At 36.9% G+C, this 17,134-nt stretch overlaps 1 protein-coding gene and 1 pseudogene across 3 annotated transcripts in view; one reads left to right on the top strand and one right to left on the bottom strand.

The window, feature by feature from the left end:
* Positions 1–17,134, bottom strand: part of TMTC2 (transmembrane O-mannosyltransferase targeting cadherins 2) — a 458,982-nt gene that overhangs the window by 409,589 nt on the left and 32,259 nt on the right. The gene's annotated exons all lie outside the window — the stretch shown is intronic.
* LOC306661269 (AP-3 complex subunit sigma-1-like) lies at positions 14,846–15,969 on the top strand (annotated as a pseudogene). Its single transcript has one exon. The product of its transcript is annotated as an AP-3 complex subunit sigma-1-like (transcript).

Genomic DNA, 17,134 nt, shown 5'->3' with positions numbered 1-17,134 from the left:
AGTAAAGTAACCCTTGTCATTCTCTAAATTTGCATATACCTCCTCCACCAAATATATCTTAGGATTCCTTCCCCTAAAATTTATTGTTCCTAGCCACTTATCTTTTTGTCCTGGTTACTTCTTCACAGATCATCAACCTTCATCTAAAAACATACATGCATGTGTGCTGGCTATTTCTTCAGATCTTCACTCTCTTGTGAGGGTCCCCATGTACAAGATTAATAAAACTAGCATGCTTTTATCTTATTAAGTTGTCTTGTGTCTGTTTGAGTTCTAGACGCAGCTGAAAAACACTCCTAAAAACTGAGGGAAGGGGAGCTGATCTCTCCCTCCACTACACAACAGACCTTGGCATCTCAGGGTACAGTCCCAGGCAGCTGCTCAAGTAGCCCGAACAACTCTCCTTTGGGTCTGTCCATTTCTGGTCCCCCACCTCATGCCTTGTCATTGTCTGCATTCCTCCAGTGGAAAGTGTTTGGAGCAATACCTGGGAGACTTTTGAACAAGGTCTGCAAGATGCATATATCTCTTTCCACGAACTCAAATTTAGTCGCTTATTTACTCCTAAGAACAAGGGTACTTAGAAATGTAGTGTAGTTACATGTGAGTCCACAAAGGAGAGAGGCCAAATTTGATGAATAGTTGAAGGACTTTACCTCACATGTAATAAGGAATGCTAACAATATGTTAAGTGTCTATATGTGCCTTATATCTAAGACTTCTTCAACTTTGATTAATTTAGGTTCACTAGTAGCAGTAAAACAATCGTTTTCAACAAATTTTCAATATAAATTGATCAGCCTAGGACCCATTACATAGTTATCGGAGGATTAAATGTGGTTATATGAATTTTAGTTTTCATAAAACTTGGCATAGTTGATAGTAAGCATTAAACTAATGTTAGCTCTAATATTAAAATTGTTACAACAATGATAATGGCATTTAATTTGTGATGGAAAGGCAAAGTTAATAAAATGAGATCAAAAGGAATATTTTTAAAAAACAACTAATTAATAAAGATAAAGAGAAACAGCCCCAGCATACTAATCAGTAGCATCTGATTAGTAACGAGACTGAGAACAAGGACCTAGACCAGTCTAAACTAGAAAATTGTTCCCCTTAAGATTCTCTAAGCAGGCCTTATAGAAAAAATTCCCTTTTCTCTATGGTCATATAACCTTACGGATGTGACACAAAGTTGCTCTAACCATGATATTTCTACAGGAAGAAAGCCTGAAAGAATAAGGTCAACATCCAGAAAGAAAGGAAATGGGAGAGATGCCACAAGAGTCTTCACTGCTAGTCCCTGTGACCTTGGAGCTGCTGTGTTTTAGTTCTTCTTTCCATTCTGTTTCCATTCTGGGAGAAACTTTGGTTCACTTCCAGCAAACCAACTTTACCTTAACTAGCTGAAGTTGAGCTGTTTCTTGCAACTTAAAAGTCTAAGCTAATACAATATGCATGTAAGTTTTTTGAGGTCCTGGTAAAATATTTAAAAGAAATGCTATAAAATATTTGCTACACAAGAGTGAAAATCTGTTCCCCTGAAAGAAGGGAAAATGCAAGATAAATAACTAAACAAACATACCTACAGAGAAGAGAATTCCTTTTAAAGAAAGGAGCCAGAAAACTGAAAATTGCCTCTGGACAACTCTAAATTGCTGGGTTGCTTGTGGGTGTTGAGATAACTCTTGATTCTCCATGCTAATGATATGCAGGCATTGCACAGAAAAATCTTACCATATCCATTGGTTCCAGTCATCACTTTATGAGAATGTCTACTATGTGGCAGAATTCATTCACCCACTTCCCATTAGATTTCTGTAAACATTAATCAATTACTGAAATAACCAAGGACACAAAGCAGACCAGAAAAGTAAAAATAATGGATAATCCACAAATTGGAAATTCCATCCCAGGTAACTGAAAGATGACCATGTACCTTTAGAGTGAATTATTTAGGTCGTATGAGGCAGTCATCTAAAGAGAAAAACAGAAAAGCAGAAGTTTAGGCTAACATTTGGACATAATTAAGTAGTGGAATATATAATTAAAATAATAACAATGAAGAATATTCTAGAACATTCTAAAATTTTCATGTTGGTGGTCTCTATAAGATAAAATGCTACCACATTTAAAAATGTTACTTATAGAGACCACCAACAGGATAATTTGTTGCCAGCCTCAGGCTGTTTATAGTTGATTTTAGAAGAAAGTTTCTTCCCGCATCACTGCAAATTGTGTCATGAATTGGGAGGTTGCAGGCCTGTGCTGGTTGTTTATTTGAAACGTGGATCCATATGTCCACAAACAGAAGTGTAGGGATGAGTGCAGCATTAAGTACATGTGCTCAGGGCTTGATTAAGTGTCAGGTCAAGAAACTCACATCAAATTAGAGGTATCTGTTCACCTATCTTTTCTCCTGTGGTAACGTTCAGTGTGTAAATTATAGTAGATGCCCATCATGTTGTAAATGTATCAGAAATGTATTCCAATGTTCATTTGAGGTTTGGGTTGTTTCAAGGAAAGGAGGTGATTGGTATTTATAGCAAGTTATTAAATTCTGAAATAGACTACATATATTCAATTCTGAATTATAATGATTGAAAGAAGGTGTTAAGTTTTTTTAAAAACACTTAATGAGTCTGGATTAGGGGAAAAAATAGTAAATGGTACTATACAATTTAGTTGTCTAAATTTTGGATACTTGTGAGGCAGTCAATGACCATGTGTCAGTCAGCTTTTTATCACTGTGACTAAAATACCTGACAAGAACAATTTAGAGGATGAAAAGGTTTTTTTTTGCCTCATGGTTTTAGAGTTTCAGTCCATGGTTAGTGAATTTTATTGCTCTGGGCCAGAGGTGACAGAAGGGTGTGGCAGAGGAAAGCTGCTCTGGTTATGGCAGACAGCAAACAGAGAAATAGCATGAGGAGCCAGGAATAAGATATATAATCCCAAGGCACATCCCTGATACCAGTCTTGAAAATCAGGATCAGGTCCCCTGGTGTGAAGATTGAACACCCAAGAAATGCAGAGACAAGAGCAGAAAGTAAATTTTATTTAACAAAGAGAACTGGGGTGGGGGTCAGGGAGCACGAGACTTCTCCAGAGAGGAGGAAGAGCAGAGCTGGTGCCTGAGAGAGTGGGGTTATCTTGCACCTTTGTAGATTTTAGGTTTCCTTCCTTCTCAGGCCTACATAACCAAAAGTGACCCCAAAGGCAGGAAGACAGCCATCCAAGGGGTGATTGCTTGTGTTGGAAAGTGCAATCTTTTTCCTCTCCCAAGGCTGTTAGCAACCAGGTGATAGACAGGGAAGTCTATCTACCCATTTCCTTTTCTTTGATAATCAGCTACTTGTCCTTTGCCCTGTCTCACCCTCAGTGATCCACTTCCCTTAGCCCTGTCCCACCTGCCTACAATTACCACCCCACTAGTCCATGCAAATTTTTAATCCGTCAAATGGATGCCCAATGGTTAGAGCTCTCATAATCTAATTGTTTCATCTCTAAACATCCCTGCATTGCATCTTAGTGGACACCACATATCCAAACCATAACAGACCACTACAGGGACAAAAGGCAGATGCACTCCTGAGACCTTCTGTATATAGGCATATTGATCTCAAGGAATGTCTATCTAAAAACTGGTTTGTTAGCCCTAAATTTACACCTATTTCTTCCCCCTTGAAGACTGAGAACAAAAAAATAAGAGTACCTAAGGTACTTTCAAGAATTGCAGAGACATTCAACTGCTAGTTTTTACAAAGTTCTGTTCCAGAAACCCTGGAGTGTCACTTAGAATTCTGAAGTCATTTACCTTCACCACCAAGGAACAGCGGAACCTGTAGGCACATCACCTCCTGTTGAGATCACCACAGTCCCCTAAAACTCCCCAAGCAGGAACAACCATCTCATGGGAACCAATTGCCCCACAAGAAATAAGGACTTCTCCAGAGCCACTTGACAAAACCAGAACTGAGATACTGATCAGCCAGAACCTAACCAAATAAAGATCTGTCCCTTCCTTATTCAGCTAACAGCCTGATCCCTCTCTTACAGTGCTGTCTCCCTCTCTTTGAGGCTTACCACCCCAAACCACAACCACCCCACTGAAGCTTTTCCTGAGCTTCCTACTCTGACCTGGTTTCATTTCTATTGTCCCTGGGTCAAAAGTTCAATCTCTAGCATCATTTGTACCTACCTTTGAGGTAGACCACCCACTTATTTTCTGGAAAACACACACACACACATACACATACTCACTCTACAACAGGACTTTTAGTGATAAAAATTGTAAAACTAGATCTACAGGGAATTACTTGCATGCAGATGTTTCGGGCCTTAGAAGTTATTCATTCTGTTTGGAAATGTAAATGGAGTACCTTTCAGCAAAACCTGGCCTCTGTGGATTTGGTTGTCTCTAAGAGAAATGCTAATTTTCAAAAACTGCCCAGTGCTATAGATTATCACTTATTCATAGGGTGTTGTCCTTCAGGCAACTGTCTACAGGAAATCTGAAACTGAGATCATTGGGAATGTTGGAAACACTAGTGGGCAATAAACCTCACTCCAGGGACCCCCTGCAAGCAGAAATAGACACCCCATTAGTGGTGTTATCTAAGATTAGATAACTTGACTGCAGCCACAGTGTTCTGTTTGTGCAGTTGAGTCAGAGGACCACACCCTGGTGGGAGGTGGTTAATAATTCCTAAATTAATGTTTCCACTGTCAGTCATTCAGACAAAGGGTTAGACTGGGGACAGGAAATGAGGTAAGCCTTAGTGTGAAACAGAGTCTGAGAAAAGCATTTCTTTCTGAGGCCTATTGGCAATTTGGCCTAGATTCCTGAAGCATGCAGAGAAGCCTGTGTTCTTAAGAGTTCAGAACAAAACATGGAGTCAAAAGAATCTTAATCTGCTGCTAAATAATCCTACTCAAAGTACAGTCCCTGAATTGAAGCAGGTCCATCCAGTCAGGAACAAAAAAGCACAGAAGTATATACTTAGAAATCTTTAAAACAGATTGATAATTTTATGTTTATTTATCTATTAATAAATAAAGCAAGGCTTGTATTTTATTGTTTTTATAATGTCGTGGTTTTAGTAATTTATTCTTATTACATAAAATGATCTTTCATTGCAGATTAGCTACTTTTTTGAATTATCTGGAAAAGACCTGAAATTTATTTTAAGTAATATATGACAGGGTGTTTGGAAAATACTTAAGGGCTTAGCTTAATACCTGGCATTTAGTAACTACTCAATAGACAGGAACTAATTTTCACATATACAAATTATTACTCTTTAAGTTAGATCCGAAGAACGAGGAAAAATTCACCAGGTGAAGAAATTAAGACTGATAGTGAAAGGAACCAGGATATAAAAAAATACAAATTTATGACTATGGCTGAAAATTCCCTAAAAACTAAAATGTATTCATGAGACCATTATGGGTCCTGCAATTTGATGGATAGTCTTGTTCAATAGTCAGGTCTATCTCCTGAAAAAATATTTTTGTAAAGTTGTTAAAATTCTAATTTTAATTCTATGTGTACTAATTTGAGTTCTGAAAATAGGGCCACTCTTACCTATTGTGGTGGTGGTTGATATTCTCATGTAGGTAAATGATGAAATATGGGCATCGGCTTATTTTTGTACAATGCTAATGTATCCAAATGCAAAACCAAATTGTTGAATCAACATTGTTCAAAGAGTATAAGGGAATATTGAATGCATTTAAGGTTAAATGTTTATAAATACTTGTCAGGCACCATGGTTCATGCCTGTAATCCCAGTCGCTTGGGAGGTGGAGACAGGAGGATTGCAGGTTCAAAGCCAGCCTTAGCAAAGGCAAGGCACTAAGTAACTCAGTGAGCCCCTGTCTCTAAAAAAGATACACAATAGGGCTGGGGATGTGGCTCAATCCCCAGTACCAAAAAACAAAAAAGCAAACAACAAAAGAAAACAAAAAACAATACTTTCACATAAACAATCATCTTAATTACAATCACTCCCAAATTATAAATTCTTGCATGACCTCTACTTGGAAGAACTTCGTTATAGATTACATTAAGTGAGAGGTGCGCCCTTGAAAGTAATAAATCTGTCTTTATAGATATCCCTTAATTACTTTTTAGTAATCAAACCATTCAGAATTATCAAGGTGTAAGTGCAGATGGTTTCCAGCTTTAGGAATGTCTCAATCTTTATTCTTCATTACCTATGTCACAACACCCCTATGGTATAAGAAATATGCTATAATTCTCAGCATGCATAACACTATTAATAAGATGTAGAAACAGTGATGAGTCAAAAGTAAAAACTATTCGAACTTCTGATTCTTAAATTTGTGTTCTTTTCTGTTTTCCTGCTGGCGCAGTTTGCCTAAAATTTTTGAAGGCAGGTTCCAGTTGTTATTTGCACTTGCTGCCTTCTAAGTTAGACTTTCATCTCTTCAAAATACATTCTCATCTCATATTTAACCAAAACCAAATGAGACTTTATTCTTGTTAATGAGTTACGGTCTCCAGCTCTAATGTTAGAAAGTGATCTTTCTTAAGAAAAATTCTAACAGCAGCACAAAGATCTACTAGTAATTGTGGCAGATATGGTCTCTCTTCCATGACTGCCCTGGGTATGTTGTTTGATCTTGTGGAACTGGCACTGTTCTCATGATAAAATGCGTGCTGCAGATGGTGGCCGGCCAAATCCTGTGGAAATGGGCAATTGCAAGATGGACTGAATCCTGAAAAGCCCTGTCAGTGCACTGAAATGGTCATATTATTTTACTGGAATTAAAAAAAATAGATTGTGATTTGAGCACTGGATGACTTGAATGATAAATCAGAAGCTTCCTCTCATCGGTATACTACAATGCGATAGGGAGATTCTGTTGGACACAAAATTATAAATTGTCTGCTGAATCAAAATGTATGAAAATTAAAGTGGTTAAATAAATGCAAATCATCAGTGTCCTTAGGACAGGTAATGACTGACTTAGTAAGTCTTGCTTTGATGATGATAGCAGTAATTTCCTCTAATGCAAAGGGCGATTCAGACAGACATCATAAACAATGATGTGTGCTGTGAACTGGCTAACTCCCCACTGGCCCTTAGCATTAGCTGCTCCCCTCACTTGAAGCAAGTTTCCTTTGCTTTATGTTTTACAGGGTTAAGTCTTTTTGACAGTCTAGTTTCTGCCCACATGACTCTTCCTTGGAAAGGCTTTGCATTTCCTGCCCAAACACTCTGTGCTTTTACTTGGTTTTAACTCCTCCAAACATGAATGTTATCTCATTTATAAATTGGTTACTTATCTATTTTCAGTTTCCTTCAGACAGAACATATATTTATGTGAGTAGAAACCTTATTTGTGTTTTGACTGTTTCCCTGGTTCAGTAAGCACTCAATGAATTTGTGAATATATGAAACAAAATAAAAAACAGGAACTTTCTCCTTAAAATAAAAATTAATCTATATATTTTTTTAACTGGACACAAGAAAATCTATTGGTTATGTTATATTGTTTTTTCATAGAACCATCAGAGAGTCCTAAAGCCTTGTCTTCTTTCTACTACTTTTTGAAATGCAAAGAAATACGTGTGTGTGTATGTTTGTGTTGATGTGTCTGTGTGTGTTTGTATATATATGTATATGTTATATGTGTATTTCTTTGAAGGAATTTGGTTGGAAAGGATCATTGACAGGAAAAGAATACACATAAATGGGTACACAAAAATACCCATTAATCATAATGCATATCAGTAGGTATTTTTCACCTGTTGTTTGCTCTCTAGTTGGGGTTTAAAGCACAGAATAGCATCATTAATGCTGAGATATGGAGGACTTGAAGTATTCCATTTTCATACTATTATTTATACAATATTCCTTTTTTAAATGTTGTTCTGAGTCAAATCCTATTATTCAATCTGTTTAGCCTGTACTTAATCTTTATTGATTTTTTCTTCATAGAAAGAGAAAAATCAATTTTCTATTATGTTTGTAAAACAGGTAGAGTGATATTGCAATAGGCATTGTAAATAAAACAATTGATAATTATTTGCCGAAGTGTTCAATTTAATATATTAAAGGGAAATTGCAAATAGGATAATAAATCACCACTTGATCTCTATTAGTGTTTCTGTTTATCATGAACATTCCAAAACTTTCAGGTGGGTAAGAACATAAAAAAATTAAAGGTAATATTTCAGAGAGAAAACCGACATCTTTAAAAATATTTACAATTTAAATTTCTAATTTTATTCTGTCTCCAGTACATATGATTTGGAAAACAGAGTGTAGGCACTAAGAGATATTAAATTAGCCTGAGGAATCTAGCATACAAGCTGAGGTTAACTACCTCTCCCAACCATTTAAATGTAGCACTCCCAGAGCAGCTATATTTAAGATTCTGTCATTCTTATGCTTCTGGCTCATTTAGAAGCTGAAGCTTATATAATTTTAATGTTCAAGGATTTATACTGTTCATTACTCCTAAATTCTGGAAAACAACACAATGCAGAAAAGAATATATTGCATAGCGTTACCACTTCTGTACTTTGACTTTCCTTTTTCCAACTTAAGAAAAAATTTCCCCAGTACAGGGGGAAATTAGGCAGAGGATATTTGCATGCCTTTATTTTTCGCACCTGTAAAACATCTATTAGGAGCTGATTACTGTAATAGTCACTTGAATAGAGAGTTATGAAAAACAGATCACTACTTTCAGAGCTTAAATTCAAAAGGGATGATGACATATCTGTGTACCCTTTGATGACTTACACGACAATTAGGAAAAAAGCCACAAAGCCTTTCTCACAGGAGAGGAAACTTTACGAGAAAGTGGAGTTTCTAGAGAAAGTGATCTATGAGGGCATCTAAGTATCTGGCAGGATTAAATAAGTAGGACAGGAAGCGCGCACATGGGAGCCATTTGAAAGCAACAATGAACTTAGTTTATAATGATATCCTGCCTATTATTAAAACATGGGTAGCATTAAACCCAATTACTTCTAAAATGTGGCTACAACTAACACAGGCTCGGGCTATTATCATCATTGCCCTCAGCCTGTTAAATAAAATATACTATGCCCTCTGGGTAACTGTACCTGCAAGAACTGGGGGTGATGAAGGCAAATAGAGCCAGAAAAACTTGAAATGTCTTGACATTTAAGATCGGCCTTTCTCAGGGCAAGGTAGAAAACATAAACCTCTGGAGTCTGGAGTCTGGCTCAGTACTGGCCGGACCATGAAGCATACCCAGGAGGTTGACCTGATCATCCCAACTACCTCTACTTATGCCAGAGGCAATTCATGACTAGAAAACAAGCTGGTGGGGGGAAATGAGAAAACTCTGTCATCTGCAAGCAACCCCCATATCATGCTTTAGCCTGGTGCTCCCTACAGTGGCTGTATGTTGAAATTACCCAGGGAACTGGTTGAAAACCTGGACGCCAAAGTTCCATCCCAGAGAGTCTCAGTTAATTTCATTGCTCTGAGGTGAGGCTTTAGGACAATGGTAGATGCTTCTAAGATTTCCTGATGATTCTGAATATGAAGGTAAAGTAGTTAATCACAGTTCAATAGAAAAAAAAAGAAAGACTTATCAGAGTAAAATAGTTGGACCAAACCCTGCTCATTAAGAAACACTTTTAGCTATTATTTCATAACATATGTTTCTCCATTGCTACCATTGATATTTATTTGAATTTGGTTTCCTAAAAAATAGGAAGGGTAGTGGAATATGAGTGTGTCATTCATACTGGACTTCACAACCTAATGGAAAATCTGCCTTTGATCAAATTGCCCAACTTGGAAAAAGAAATCAAGATATTTCTTACTTAGTGTTGGAAAGTGGTAGTAGACATGAAAATAAATGTATTGCAGGAACTGTAAATTTTCATTTTTGCAATATGAATGAGTAATCAGCAAAAACCTTTGTGTGCACATTTATTTTGATCTGTCAGAGAAAAAGAATGTATATATTATCAAACAGGACTTGGTGTTAAGTGTCTTGGAGTCTGAGGGACTGTTCTAGATATTAGAAGTCTTCATTTAAATCACAAATGAGAAACACATTATAACACAGAGAGTCAAGCTGTTCCAAGCACATGTGTCTATGATCTTGACCAAATCCTTGGAAAGGAAAAGCTGCAGCTAGATTTTCAAGATGCTTAGATTTGAGGGTCTGGAAAGTATTAGTAGACAGAGGAATGAACAAGAGTAGTTGTGTGGAGTATTCTAGTAACAGGCAGAGCTCATTCTCACCTAGTTATCTACCATAGGTCAGTTCCACAACTATACTGTGTATTGTTTCATTTGATCCTTTACTTGCAAACATGGATCATCCAGGTACATCCTTGCTAAAATTTTGAGTATCAACAGGAATTCTTGATGCTTTGCTACAGTGCTAAAACCCCCAGCAATGTACAATAGTGGGTTGGAAGACATAGTTTTGGATGCAGATCTGATGCAAAGGAAATTTGGACATATTGTTTAAACTCTGAGTATCACTTCTTCAACTGTAAGATAAATTTAATTAGAAAGTTCTGTCATACTCACCTCTCAAGCTTCTTACAAGAATAATGTTTAGTGGGGTTGGGGTTGTGGCTCAGGGGTAGTGCACTTGCCTAGCACATGTGAGGCACTGTGTTCCATCCCCAGCACTACATTAAAAAAAAAAATAAGCTAATAGAATAAACTTATTTTAAAAAAGAGTAATGTTTAAGAAGAAAGCTAATGTACAACTTTCAGAGTAATGTGAGATGGGGGACATCAGCAATATTGAGCATCAACTTTACAAACTCTTCTTTAAAAAACTATCATCGGAATAGTAACTAAGTCACCAGTTATCTAATGCTGCATACAAGTTATTCCAAAATTTTATTATGCTTATGAAATCTAGGGATCAGGAATTTGGAAAGTGCTCATCTGGCACTTCTCACTTATAATTTCTCCTAGTTGCAACAATATTTCTTCTGCCCCTCTCCATATAGAGCTACTTGAGTGTTTTCTCAGTATGATCGTTGGAATCCCCCATAGGAAATTATCCAAGAGGCCACGATGAAGCTGCTCTGCTGTTTGTAACCTACTCTTGGAAATGACACATCATCACTTCTACTTTGAGCCCTGTTTCAAAGCAGAAGATACTACATACAAGTATGACTAGCAGGGGTTGAAGAAGGAGAGAAAAAAAGAAGAAGAAATGAAGAGTGGAATACCAGTAGGTGGAAATAATTGGGGGCCATCTAGCAGACTGACTTCCATGCTGAGCTATTTCTATCTTTTTCTACAAATTACATTACCAGGCATTATCAGATAGAGTGTGACAGGGAAATTCTGCCTGTGATATCTGTTCACAGAAAGACTTAGATGTGCCTCCATAGCAAGGAAGTACCTGGAGGAGACGACAAACCAAATTATAGAAAATCTAGAAAAAAGAAGATGACAGAATGGTAGTGATAAACATTATATGCCATAATTCTTTCTTTTTTGAGACTGCTGTCTCATAAATAGCTCAAAAGTGGTCCATGTTCAAGGATCTTATAATCAAATTGGGCTTCTAATTGAAGATAAAATATGTGTAAAGTAGACAATTTACTCAGTTTAGACTGGCATGAGCAACAAAGTCTTGATTAAGCAGCTGCATTGGTGACTTGGCTGTTGTCTCGCCCATGGTTCTTCTCTGCTCTGGACTATAGGTAACTGAAGCTTGGCCAGTGTATTTCTCAAACTCCCTTGCTTGCTGCTTCTTACTGCTTTCTATGTGTGAGTGGCACTGGCTGAGGATCAGAGTACAGCAGGGAAATGAAGAAACCAAGATATCTGCCCCTTTCCACTTCAGGCAGTGTTCTCAGCAATAATTGTATCTTCTCCATACTTCTAACTCCCACCAGAACACTGCTCCCTCTGTAGTCCTGGATCCTGTTGGACAATCTCTGTGAAGGTCTTGGTTCTCAAAAGGAACATGGGCTCTTGGGCTCTGTTAATCATGCCTCCTCCCTTTGGCTTCCTGCTCTTGCTATTTTCTGGATGGTCTCATTATTTTCTGTAGATATTCTATTCTTCCAGTCTCTCCTATTTAACCATCTGATGTGGGTTCTGCCTCCCTGATTAATCTTGACTGATAACACATCATAGATGACTCCAAATCCTGTTCAAACCATAGCACAAAAGGTTAATATAATTAAAATTATGTATAATAATTAGGTAATCTAGTATCTAGACTAACATGTAAAGATTATGATACACTTACCAAAAGAATGGGACGAATGAGGTGACAAGAGTTTGGGGGACTTTTGGGAGTGTGGGAAGGAGAGAAGGGTGAAAGGTCATATAAAAATAATTTACTTAGAATGTGTCTAAAAGTGTTCCAATAAAGACCCAGAAGAAGAGGAAGTAAACCTTTAAACCTGAGGGATAGAGATGACAGACATAGAATAGGGAATTTTAAATAGAATCTTGAGGGATGACAAAGTTTAAGAGTTTTAAAGATGAATGTGATGGTATTTCAAAAGTAAGGAGGAACAGGTACAAATATTAAGTAGTAAAAACTGTAAAAAAAAATTATTTTTTATAATGAACTATCTGGTTTGAGTGGAAGATAGGAAGAAAAAGCCAGAATAATGAGCTGGGTCCAAAGAGAGAGCCCCCATTCCTATTTTTCACATATGCATGACTTAGCGTTAATGTAGAAATAACGCTTCTGGTTTAGGGGTAATAGAATGATAGCAGGATCTGTATTTTGTTTACTGCTCAATCTGAAGTGCCTAAAAATGCTGGTTGGCATAGTAGGTGCTCCATAAGAATTTGTGGAATGAATTAAGAAGGCACTATCTTTCTATCGCAATTACAACAACTATAAAACTGTTCACTCATTCATAGAAGTATAGGGCATCTTCTAAGTGAAGGGCATTATTTATATATATTCAAACTTTTCACAGAACAAAGCACAACATTAAAAAACCATTCTACCCACATTATCAAGATAACTGCCAACACCTCTCAAAATGTGAATTTTGAAGCACACAAGCCTGTGAGACTGAGAAGACTTTACTGCAACTCTTTTTTAGCACCGTCTGGGCTTGGGTTCAATAGGATTCAACACTTATTTATCCCTTAAAAAATGTTCATACTAAAATGTGGCCCTTTGCAGGGGTTAATGGATCTTCAAACTGGAATGTCTTTCCAAACTTACACAGCTGCTCTGAGTAAACAGGCCAGATTCCCAGATGCCAGGCTGTGTGACAGAGCTCTGGCACCAGCTGAATTTGCTGTTCATTATTCCATTGTCTCACAACACACCCAGAAAACACAGCTCTATAGATAGATGGCTGGTCGTCATTCTGGCTCATGAAAGAGCAAGGGCCCAAAGGGCAATGCTTGGAAGAAATCCACCTGTGGGTAGGGACTTTTAATTGAAATCTCAAATACACCCCAGAGCTCTGGAATGCCACTTTTTGGAGCTATTGTTTTTCTTCCCCACGGGTGCATCTTTGCCCTGACTTGTATGGATGGGAAGCTGTTCCATATATGGTGCAGCTTGGTAAATGTGACTGCAGAGAGACCTTTAACAAATGCTGCCTTGGGGAAAATTGTTCTGACCACGTTTCTGATCATGAACACTTGCTCTGGGCCCATTCATTTCAATTAGTGAGATTTAGTTTCGTCTTCTTTAGTTTCTAACTTGGTCCATTTTTATGGCTAAAAATTCCATAACAACAAACATAAAGAAGGTTTTGCATTCTTTATTTATAGTGGGAATGGCTATCTATCAAATGTTATTTCAACAAGCATTTTTTTTCTTGTTGTTTTTTAACAGAAGTTTTTATTATAAGGAAATTTGATCTTTAGATTGCCCTTGACATTCTGTAGAACAAGAGAGGAAAAAAGGTTATATTGATAAGTGTGCCTGTGAAAAAAGGGAGAAAGAAAAGTTTGGAAAGAGGTTGTTTATGAGACTATAGTTCCAGTTTTATTTTATAGTACTTGGGGAAAACAAAGTGTGTGTGATTTTTTTTTGTTTTTGCTTTTGTTTTTAATGAAAGAGTGGATAGCATAGATGGAAAATGGTAATACTCTAGAATAGAACTAAGGAGATATTTTTACTTCTTATTCTTATTTAGGACCAAAGAATTTTCTTTGCCAGCAGCAATGCTTGGCTTTGCAAGTGAAGGAGTCTCTCAGATGTAATGCTGAGCTTGGGGTCCTGGTAGGACTGAGACTAGAGCAATTGACCAAGAGTCTGCAAATCCAGGGCACAAAAATATTAAGACACCTTGATCATGGTCACAAGGTCCCTCTCCATATTAGTTATCACACATGATTCTAATTAATACTTAGACATCTGAAATTTGTCTGGGAAAGACTTTTACATATGCTTATATAATCCTATTTATTTCTGTTAAACTTCTCTCCATAAAATGTGGGGATATGTAGGGTCTTGCAAATTATTGCCTGTTCAGATAACAAACACTTGCAGGCACATGGGGTAGGATAATGGCTATTATAGCTTGAGCCCTCTCAAATCATGTACAAAATTTGATTTATTAATAGAAGAATTTTTGCTTTGTCAAACTTTCAAATATTAAAATCCATAGCAATGCTGGGTGTGTTGCTTATCTTATGCCTGGTAAATTGTTTCAGAGTATGTAATTTTTCAAAGAATCTTTAGTATTCATTTCTGTAAGGACACTAACACGAGATAAACACATTGGAAAGAGTTCATAACAATCTTACAATGCTTCCAATTGTAGTTATAGTCAGAAATAAATAGACTAGTTGTGATTTAAAATCCGATGATTCGAGGGAGCAGGTGGGGAAGGATCACTGCGAGATCCCTAGGCAAGGCTCGAGAGCCCGCCCCCGCCCTGGCCCCCAGCGCCCACCCGGGCGACCTGGCCCAGCCATGATCAAGGCGATCATCTTCAACAACCATGGGAAGCCGCGGCTCTCCAAGTTCTACCAACCCTACGGTGAAGATACACAACAGAGAACCATCAGAGAGACTTTCCATTTGGTATCTAAGAGAGATGAAAATGTTTGTAATTTCCTAAAAGGAGGATTATTAATTGGAGGATCTGACAACAAACTGATTTATAGACATTATGCAACCCTATATTTTGTCTTCTGTGTGGATTCTTCAGAAAGTGAACTTGGCATTTTAGATCTAATTCAAGTATTCGTGGAAACTTTAGACAAATGTTTTGAAAATGTGAACTGGGTTTAATTTTCCATGTAGACAAGGTTCACAACATTCTTGCAGAAATGGTGATGGAGGGAATGATATTGGAGACCAACATGAATGAGATCGTTACACAAATTGATGCACAAAATAAACTGGAGAAATCTGAGGCTGGCTTAGCAGGAGCTCCAGCCTGTGCTGTATCAGCTGTAAAGAATATGAATCTTCCTGAGATCCCAAGAAATATTAACTTTGGTGACATCAGTATAAAAGTGCCAAACCTGACCTCTTTTAAATAAGACATTAAAAAGGCCACTCCCAGGTAAAATCCAGGGGGAAAAGTCATCTAAGTTTACCATGCAGTTGTTTACCAAAATAGAGGAGGAGAGTCTTAACTTTTGCTCTTGGATTTAAGTCAAGGTACTGTATAGAAATTGTGTAAAATCAGTATGGAAGTTCAATGTTGCTTTTCTTGCTCAGTGGTTTTAACGAAATTAAGTAGTTCCAGTGTGATTTTTTTTCCCTTTTAAAAATTGCATTCCTATGCCCACCTAAGGCATGCCTCTGTGTATTGGCTATTACAGTATTTTGAAAAGTAAGATATTTCTTTAATTATGTACAACCTAAAATGTTGGTGTTTTGTATGAATCATCAGTGCAGCATTCTTTAATTCTTTCTGCTATTTGTCACAATTGTTATTTAAAGAACCAAATGTGTATTGCATGAAAACATTATGACCTTTTTCTCTTAGTTTAAATAAATTCCAAGGTAACTGGACTTCTAAAAGCACCTGTCTGTTTGCCTGATACCTACTTTAGCAATAATTTTTTTATGACCCTCTGATTCAACAAAGTAAATAAAAGTATATTTTATCACTGTTGAAAAAATAAATAAAAATTTTAAAAAATCTGATGATTCTTTTTTATGTATTTATTCCTTTTTCCCTACCCCATTGTATTATTAATACTGTACTTATTTATTTTTCTTATTTTGTAATGTCTTTATTTTTAGGTAAATATATATATAGGTAAATATATATAGGTATATATATATATATATATATATATATATATATATACTTGCTCAACATTTTCGAAAAATTGAATAAAAACAGAATACTTCCAAGAAAATTTGAAAAAAAAATACTCCCACTACCCAGAAATAACCTTTATGAATACTGAACTGGACTTTGGTACCCAAATCTTTCTGGAAATATGTGTGGTAAAGAGAGATGAATGCATGGATTTATTATTTCTAATTAATTATAGTGTCCAAGTCTGCATTCCCTGGGAGCAGTTGCAGTGATGGAGTTTGATGTATAAGATATTTATAAGGGATCAATACATTTGAAAGGAAAGAGGAGGAAGCAGCACTGGGCAGAGGGAGAAGTTAAATTGTGATTCAGTCCCTAAAAACGCTTGGATCAACCCAACAGGGATCCCTGGGGTGAGAGTATCCTTGGAAGGTCCTGCACTGGGGCCGTATACTCCCTCTTTGTCATGGAATACAGACTGTGCCTCCATGTAGCTATGGCTCTCCTTAAGGAAGCTGAAGCCTAGGTTGACTGCAGACCACATTCCCCTTTTCTGGTCAGCAAGTCCTTTCTTGGAGGGCAACTGAGTAGCTCATCTTCATCAGTAGTAGTGGAGTCTATGTTGGTTTTTATTTGCAGATACATGGCCAAGAAACTTAGTTCCTGAAGTCATGTTATCAAGTTCAAGAATTGAAGCAGCTACCAAAAGTAGATTATGAAATGTCAGCACAACTTTCCTCTACTTAAACAATTGCTCTGATAACTTGACTTTCTTGTGATTTTAGAAATTAATCTATTAGTATGGCACAAGGAAGATTTGTAATCATTTGCTAATTCCTATTTGTAAGTGTTGCTTATGCTACATAAAAGCACAGACTCAAAATTGAAAAAAAAAAAAAACCAAAGCTCTTCTTTTTA

Source organism: Sciurus vulgaris (assembly GCF_902686455.1).
Source record: "Sciurus vulgaris genome assembly, chromosome: 5".
NCBI classification, from domain to species: domain Eukaryota; kingdom Metazoa; phylum Chordata; class Mammalia; order Rodentia; family Sciuridae; genus Sciurus; species Sciurus vulgaris.
The sequence above is the reverse complement of the archived record's forward strand: the minus strand, read 5'-3'. Positions and strand labels throughout refer to the sequence as shown.